The sequence below is a fragment of the Canis lupus genome, chromosome 25 (assembly GCF_048164855.1).
Source record: "Canis lupus baileyi chromosome 25, mCanLup2.hap1, whole genome shotgun sequence".
Taxonomy (NCBI): Eukaryota; Metazoa; Chordata; class Mammalia; order Carnivora; family Canidae; genus Canis; species Canis lupus.
Genome location: NC_132862.1, coordinates 16,965,845 through 16,974,131, shown reverse-complemented (window position 1 = coordinate 16,974,131; position 8,287 = coordinate 16,965,845). Strand labels below are relative to the sequence as shown.

General features: G+C 36.9%; 1 pseudogene; it reads left to right on the top strand.

Annotated features, from left to right (window-relative positions):
- Positions 1-4,083: 4,083 nt before the first annotated feature.
- On the top strand, positions 4,084-4,149 carry LOC140617758 (U4 spliceosomal RNA; annotated as a pseudogene).
- The last annotated feature ends 4,138 nt before the right edge of the window (positions 4,150-8,287 follow it).

Genomic DNA, 8,287 nt, shown 5'->3' with positions numbered 1-8,287 from the left:
TGATCCAGATGGCAGCTTAGACTTGATTGTGTGGAATTAAACAAAGACCACCTGAATGAAAACAAGCAAAGGCTATTCAGAGCTTGCTCTAGCAAGGGAGTCAGCCCGATAACTTACATTGTGATAGAGGCTTCAGGCTGGCCGAAGAGTGGGAAAGCTTGATGAAAAAATGGAAGTCTTCAGGTATGCTCAACTGGAGGTTGTTGGCATGGGCAAGCTGGTTGGCTAACTGGAAATGGAATATGCTAGGTATTGGTTAGGGGAGCATATTTTGCTCTCTCCGGTTGGCCCCTAGTTGGAAGCTAGGGCAAACATTGGGGAAGCTGGCAGTTACTAACCAAAAGCCTGGACAGTGGGGCATATGGTTGGTCTTTTGATTCATCTCTGTTTATTTCCACAAACTAAATTATTTTTACTTTTACCCTGTGTTCCCATCTTATATTTTTCTTTGTGCCAGCCATAGTGAACTTCCCACTTTCCCCAGATAAACACACCAGCCTTTGGCTTGTAGGAGCTACCTGCCTTTGCTCATATTATATGTCTCCTTGTTAGAAGGTGGAGGAGGGATAGTTAAGTATCCTCCAGACTGAGAATGCACTTTTAGACCAAAAAAACGAAGTAAGCCACTCCATACTGTTTACAGTTGTATTCAGGGTATCTTACCAATTGGGGTGGGGAGAGGATTGGGGACTGGGGAGGCAACAATCCAGGTACTATACAGCTGTTCTCTGCCAAGTCTGGATCTTAATTCACAGCTTTTATAGAGCAAGGAGATCGTGGTGTGGTGATATATATATATGGTGTGTGTGTGGAGGGTCTGTCTGCTTCTCCCTCTGCCTCTCCCCTGTTCGTGCTCTCTCTCTCTCCCTCAAATAAATAAATAAAGTCTTGAAAAAAAATTATGGTGTACAGCTTAAATATATACAATTTGTCAGTCATATCTCAATAAAGCTAGGGTGGGGGAAGAAGCAAAGAATAAAATATAGGGCACCTGGGTGGCTCAGTCAGGTAAGCATCTGCCTTCAGCTCAGGTGATGATCCTAGGGTCCTGGGATCAAGACCTGCATCAGGATCCTGGTCTATGGGGAGCCTGCTTCTTCTCTCTCTGCCTACCACTACCTGCTGCATATACTCTCTCTCTATGTCAAATAAATAAAATCTTTTTAAAAAGAGTAAAATATAATTAAAACCATTATTGAGGCAACCCAATAAAATAGACATAAAGTCCCCTTCCCCAATACACACAAAGAATACTAAAAATCAGCTATCTTCCTTTTCATGACTGAGGTATTATAGGAAGAAATTATTAGATTTGCCAATGGGAGAGGTGAATATTTTGAGAATCACTTAGTGTTAATACCAGGAATGGAGGTAGAAACACAACATTCTGGTTATTTAGGCCATCATCAAACCAAAATTGTTTAAATGTGTGTTCAACATTTGCTTGAAGGAGATGTATTACTTGGGACCCCAAATTCACTCAGCTAAACAGATGGCTCATTTAAGCCAGAGCAAATTTTTGCTCCTGAGAGGCTAGTTAGGGTCATTTGAGTATGATCCTTGGGGGACCTTATTACCCTGCCACCTCAAGCAGTTCAGAGAAGATGACTTCTAACCACAGAGGATATCCTTAAGAGATCTGATAAATTGTCCATGGGTCCCTGGAAGTTTGCATTGGACAGCCACAGATCACTCTTGTCCCATTAAAAAAATATACGTATTTAAACAAAATGTTGTTATTAATAGGTTTATTAAAATAAGCTGGGGATGAGTTTGGTTGACTTGCGCTTTGCACTTTTAGCTTCTGCTGCGATCTCATTTAGCAGTGTGTGAGGCACATGTGCTGCAAGCAGGGCTCTCATTTTCAATGGAAGGGACAGTCTCTCTTGCTTTTTTCAGGGCTCACCAGACATTCTCTAACCAATACCCCTCTCTTCAAGGATCACAAGCAGAGGCAGAGTGCTTACTGTTAAGTATGCTCCCCACACAGGTGGCTGGGCAATTAACTCAGGTCCAGTGATGGTGGAAAAAGGATTGCATGCAGCTTGCTACTGACCACTTACTCTATCTGCCAGTTGTGCCAGGGCTCATGCTTCCATGGAAGAAGTGCACAGAGCCTCCAGCCACCTAATTATAAGTAAGTTGTATATGAAATAAGTGGAAAAAATAGACCAAGCAGTCCTGCCACACTGTGGGCAGAGAATACTCTGGTTACTCTTGCTTTAGTGGTTTTATTATATGTTATATAAATAGCTATGTGTAAAGATATTTGTACTATATGTACATATATAGTGTGAATCAGTAACTATTTATTATATTGTAGGTTAATTTCCCCCCATTATCTCTTTCAGCTAGAATAAGCCTTTAAAAATTCTTATAGAATGAAAAATTAAGGGGTGCCTGGGTGGCTCAGTGGTTAAGTGTCTCCCTTTGGCTCAGGTTGTGATCCCAGGGTCCTGGGATCAAGTCCCCCATAGGGAGCTTGCTTCTCTCTCTGCCTATGTCTCTGCCTCTGTGTGTGTGTGTCTCTCATGAATAAATAAAATATTAAAAAAAGAAAGAATGAAAAATTAAGTCCAAATTTTGGTTTCTCAGTAAAGTTCATGATGAATGTATAAATTGCATAGAGTATTTATTAACATTTACCATGATCAATGGAGTATAGTCAGTAATACCACTGACTAAATGAAAAGTAGGAGATCCAAATTTGCTGAAGAAAATATCAGCGTCTACTTCAAATATTAGTTAGGACTTTTTTAAAAGACTCTATCTGAAGATAGCTATGAAATGCATGCAGATGCAGAGGCTGTGACACATGACTTATCACTTAGAGCGAATGATGGCTTTTCTAGATAGAGTACTTTTATATACTTTCAAGTCTAAGTTTTCTTGTGCATGTGTGAAAAACAAAAAATGATATCTGTTAATGTATTGGCTTGCTTTGCAACCAGCTTGATAATGTTTGTTTTATATTGGTATCATCAAATAAGTTGGTAACAATAATAGTTTGATTTTTTCATTCAAGTTAAATTTTTAGAAGCTCATTATTATGTCAAAGAATCAACTTCATTGTGAATACTGCTGTAGTTTCAGTTAAAAAATTCAACATTGAGGGATCCCTGGGTGGCGCAGCGGTTTGGCGCCTGCCTTTGGCCAAGGGCGCGATCCTGGAGATCCGGGATCGAATCCTACGTCGGGCTCCCAGTGCATGGAGCCTGCTTCTCCCTCTGCCTATGTCTCTGCCTCTCTCTCTCTCTCTCTGTGACTATCATAAAATAAAAAAAAAAAAAAATTCAACATTGACATAAAAATGATTTGGTTTTTACTGATAATAAATGTAAATTTAAAAAAAATGTAAATTTTGGGGCACCTGGCTGGCTCAGAAGAGTATGCAACTCTTGATCTTGAGGTTTGGGTTCGAGCCCCATGTTGGGTATAAGGATTACTTAAATAAATCAGTAAAGTTAAAAAAAAAAAAAGTAAGTGTAAATTTTGAAGAAGTACAGCTTTATGGAAAAACAATGTTTTTATTAAATTAAGAAATCCATGGATCCCTGGATGGCTCATCGGTTTAGCGCCTGCCTTTGGCCCAGGGCACGATCCTGGAATCGAATCCCACATCGGGCTCCCGACATGGAGCCTGCTTCTCCCTCCTCCTGTGTCTCTGCCTCTCTCTCTCTCTCTCTCTCTGTCTATCATAAATAAATCAATCAATCTTAAAAAAAAAAGAAAGAAATCCATGGATCCAGAAATATTCTTGGAACTGATTGAGATGCATGCATAATTCATAATTGTTAAAAGTGCAATAATTGGGATACCTGGGTGCCTCAGCAGTTGAGTGCATCTGTCTTCGGTTCAGGGCATAATCCTGGAGTACCAGGATCCAGTCCTGCATCAGGCTCCTGCATGAAGCCTACTTCTGCCACTGCCTGTGTCTCTGCCTCTCTCTTTCTGTGTCTCTCATGAATAAATAAATAAAATCTTAAAAAAAAAAAGTGCAATAATCTACCAATGTAAATAAAAACTGTAATTATAAAAATGTACAATTTTTGAAAAGATTTTATTTATTTATTTGACAGAGTGAGCTTTGCGCAGTGGCAGTATCGTAGCCAATGAGGTTTATCCAAGGCATGATTATTGCTAGTTTGACAGAGTGAGAGCACAAGCAGGGGGTGTGGCAGGCAGAGGGAGAGGGACAAGCAGGCTCCCCACTGAGCAGAGAGCCCAAGTTGGGGGCTCCATCCCAGGACTCTGAGATCATGACTTGAGTTGAAGGCAGACGCTCAACTGACTGAGCCACCTAGGCGCCAGAAAAATTCATAATTTTTAAAATCCACAAATTACAGTACCAAAATTTGGTAAAGCTAATTTGAATTTAAATAAGAACCATTGTTAATTAAATTTTGAAAATATCTGAGCCTTGGGGCACCTGCGTGGCTCAGTCAGTTAAGTGTCTGACTCTGATTTTGGCTCAGGTCATGATATTGTGGTTGTGAGATCCAGACCTGTGTTGAGCCTCATGCTCAGCGGGAAGTCTGCTTCTCTCCTTCTCTCTCTCCTTCCTCCTCTGCCTCTCATCCCACTTGCACTCTGTCTCTAAAATAAGTAATCTTTATAAAATATCTGAGCCTCAGAAGAACTATTCTAAGTAAACCTGTGTCCTATAATTGCATTGAACCTTTTGGTAAGGGAGTCCTGTTTGTGTGTATTGTGTATAAAATGAAATAGAAGCCTTTAATCAAAGAATTTAAGAAATGGAGTTCCCCCAAAGATTCAGCTACCAAAGGTTTTAGCAACTTGTAATTATTGAATACAAAATTTGCAAATAGGAAGATATTGAAATTTATTCCTACAAAAGCAAAGGAAAAGCTGAACAATATTGAAATTTATTCCTACAAAAGCAAAGGAAAAGCTGCACAATTTTAACAGTAAGAGATGAAACATATAATTTCAAAATTCAATGATTTTGAGGTAAAATAACTTGACTTCTGAAAATACTTTTTTTCCACTGTACAAAGTTCTTACAATATTATTGACTATATTTCCTATGCCATAGTTTACATTGTTATGACTTATTGATTTTATAATGGAAGTTTTTACCTCTTAATCTACCTACTTCTCCCATCTTTATTCTCCTCTCCTCTGCCAGCCACCATTTGTTTTTATGAGTCTGTTTCTGTTTTGTTTTGTTTTTCAGATTCCACATAAAAGTGAAATCATATGATTTTTTTCTTTGTCTTATTTAATTTAGTGTGAAACCCTCTAGTCCTTTCATATTGTCACAAATAACAAGATCTCATTCTTTTTTGTGGCTGAGAAATATTCATATATATATATGAATATATATATATATATATCACATCTTCTTTACATATTCCTTCATTGATGGACACTTAGTTTGCTTCCATTATCTTGGGTATTATAAAAAATAATGCTACAGTGAACATAAGGGATGCATATATCTCTTTGAATTAGTGTTTTCATTTTCTTCAGGTAAATACCTAGAAGTGGAATTGCTGGATTGTATGGTAATTCTATTTTTAGTTTTTTTGAGGAACCTCCAAACTGTTTTCCATAGTCACGGCACCAATTTGCATTCCTACCAGCAGTTCACAAGTGTTTCTTTTTCTCCACATCCTCACCAACATTTGTTATTTGTTGTCTTTTTTTTTTTTGTTGTTGTTGTCTTTTTGATACTAAGCATTCTCAGGTATAAGATGATATCTCATTGTGGTTTGGATATGCATTTCCCTAATGATAAGTGACATTGAGCATCTTTTCATGTGCCTGTTGGCCACCTGTATGTCTTCTTTAGAAAAACGTCTATTTTGGGCATCTGACTCTTGATTTTGGCTCGGGTCATGATTTCAGGGCTATGGGATGGAGTCCTATGTCAGGCTCTGCAATCAGCCTGGAGTCTGCTTAAGATTTTCTTTTCCTTCTGCCCCTCCCCTCACCACACTCATGCATGTGTGCTCCCTCTCAAAAAAAAAAAAAAAAAAAAAAAAGAAACATGTCTATTCAGGTCCTCTGCTCATCTAAAAATTTTTATTATGTATTTATTTATTTATGAAAGAGTGAGAGAGAGACAGCATGAGTAGGGGAGAGTGGCAGAGGGAGAGGAAGAAGCAGACTCCCCGCTGAGCAGGGAGCCCAACATGGGGCTCAATTCTAGGACTCTGGGATCATGACCTGAACGGAAGGCAGATGCTTAACCAACTGAGCCACCCAGGTACTCTCTCTGCTTGTTTTTTAATCTGATTGGGTTTTTTTGGTGTTGAGTTGTATGAGCCCTTTATATATATTGGATATTAACCCTTTATCAGGTATGTCATTTATAAATATCTTCATTCAGTAGATTACCCATTTGTTTTGTTGGTGGTTTGTAAAAGCTTTGTATTTTGGTATATTCTCAATTGTGTATGTTTGGTTTAGTTGCCTTTGCCTGAGGATACAGATCCAAAAGCATATTGCTAAGAAGAGCAATGCCTAAGAGATTATTACCTATGTGTTCTTTTAAGAGTTTTATGGTTTCAGGTCTTACATTTAGGTCTTTAATCCATTTTGAGTTTATTTTTATATGTGATATGAGAAAGTAGTTGAGTTTTATTCTTTTGCAGGTAGCTGTCCAGTTTTTCCTGTCCCATTTATTATTGTCTTTTCCTCATAGTATATTTTTACTTCCTTTTTGATAGACTAAGTGACCATATACACATGGGTTTATTTCTTTATTCTGTTCCATTGACCTATACATCCATTTTTGTACTAGTCCCATACTGTTTTAATTACTGTAGCTTTGTAATATGGTTTGAAACCTGGGAGTGTAATACCTCTGGCTCTATTCTTCTTTCTCAACATTGCTTTGACTATTTGGGGTCTTTTGTGGTTTCCTACTGATTCTAGTATTATTTGTTTTAGTTTTATGAAAAATGCTCATGGTATTTTGATAGGGATTGCATTAAATCTGTAGATTGCTTTGGGTAGTACGGACATTTTAACATTAATTCTTCTAATCTATGAGCATATAATATCTTTCCATTTATTTGTGTCTTTAATTTCTTTCATTATTGTCCTACTGTTTTCAAAATACAGGTCTTTCACCTCCTTGGTTAAGTTTATTTCTAGATATGCTATTCCTTTTGATGCAATTATAAATGAATTTTTTTTTAATTTCTCTTTCTGCTGGTTAATTATTAGTGTTTAGATGCACAATAGATTTCTATAATTTATAAAATTTCTAATTTTGTATTCTGCAATTACTGAATTTATTTATTCTAATAGTTTTTTGGTGGAGTCTTTAGGGTTTTCTATGTATAGTATCATGTCATCTGCAAAGTGACAGTCTTACTTCTTTCTTACCAAAATTGGATGTCTTTTATTTCTTTTTCTTTTCTGATTGCTGTAGCCCATAATCTAGTATTATATTGAATAAAAGTGAGCATCCTTGTTTTGTTTCTGATCTTAGAGAAAGTTTTTCAGCTTTTCAGTTGAGTATAATGCTAAGGGTGGGTTTGCCATATGTGGCCTTTATATATTGATGTATATTCCCTCCATACCCACTTTGTTGAGAGTTTTTTTACCATGAATGGATGTTGAATTCGTCTAATATTTTTTTCTCTATCTCTTAAGGTGATCATATGATTTTTATCTTTTATTTGGTTAATGAGGTATAACACTGATTGAGTTGCAGATATTGAACCATCCTTGCTTTTCTGGAACATATCTTACTTGATCATAGTAAATGATCCTTTAAAAATATTATAGAATTCAGCCTGCTAATATTTTGTTCAGGATTTTTGCATCTATATTTCTCAGAGATATTGGCCTGTAATTTTCTTTTTGTAGTGCCTTTATCTGGTTTTGGTATCGAGGTAATGAACTACCTCATAGAATAAATTTAGGAGCCTTCTTTCCTCATCAATTTTGGAACAGTTTGAGAAGGATAGGTATTAATCCTTCTTTAAATGTTTTGTAGGATTCACCTGGGAAGCCATCTGTTCCTGGACTTCTGTTTATTGGGAGTTTTTTGATTACTGATTAAATATCATTGCCAGTAATGTGTCCAGCTTTTCTATTTCTTCCTGCATTGGTCTTGGAAGATTGTATGTTTCTAGGAATTTATTAATTTCTTCTAGGTTGTCTAATTTCTTCTAGGTTGTATAACATTTTTCATGATAATTTCATAATCCTTTGTATTTTTGTGGTGTTGGTTATAACTTCTCCTTTTTCATTTCTGATTTTATTTGAGTCCTCTTTTTCTTTGTTAATAAGCCTAGCTAAAGGTTTA